Raw genomic sequence first — 835 nt, forward strand, 5'->3', positions numbered from 1 at the left:
GACATATGTTCTCCCTCATATGTGGATCCTAGCACCAAATCCTGATGAGTGAGTATATATCCAGACATAACTACAGGAACCAGGATAATGAAAAGGAACCAGGGAGGTAAAGGTAAAGAAAGAATCTGAAAGAGAAGAACAGTAGGAAACAGGCCTTAATAAGGGAGATATGGATAAAAAATAGGGTTATTTTAAGGGGGGTGGGAAGGTTATACAAGGAAACTTGGGGATAAAGGGAAAGAAGGAGCTCAAGAGAGGTGGGACCATAGAAGAAGGATATTATTAAGGGAGAAATGGGGAAAATGAGGGTACTTTAAATGGGGAAACCGTGGTGGAAGTGTTAGACAATGCAAGAGGTAAATAATGTCTAGCTAGTTTTTAAAAAATCAGAGGGAACTATATTAATCGAACAACCTACTGACAAATTATACATGCCACTAGTTCAAGGAATATAATATATATCTAGGCAAGGTTTATCTGAGAATATTTGGTCTTTGCCCAAGCTTTATCTACATGGAACATAGTAATTAAAAGTATCAGACTGGTGGAACTAACCTTCTTGGATGTTTAACAGTCATACTTTGAGACCTATACTAATTTGGTCAGAAGGCCATAAAGGACAGTTTTTGCTTCTTGCCCTCCTAGGTTGACTAAGTTCAAGGGGACTATGAGCATCTCTCAAAATGTCCTGTAACTGTGGTGAGTCAGCTGTCCTCTTGATCAAGGAGGCCATGAAGATCCCATCAAATGGACTTGAACCAGTGTCTAGTCTACAAAGAGGAGGGTCAACACAGAGGAAACATATCCTCCATGCTTCCAAGCAAAGCCAGCCATA

The sequence above is a fragment of the Nannospalax galili genome, unplaced genomic scaffold (genome assembly GCF_000622305.1).
Source record: "Nannospalax galili isolate Female #2095 unplaced genomic scaffold, S.galili_v1.0 scaffold18, whole genome shotgun sequence".
Taxonomy (NCBI): Eukaryota; Metazoa; Chordata; class Mammalia; order Rodentia; family Spalacidae; genus Nannospalax; species Nannospalax galili.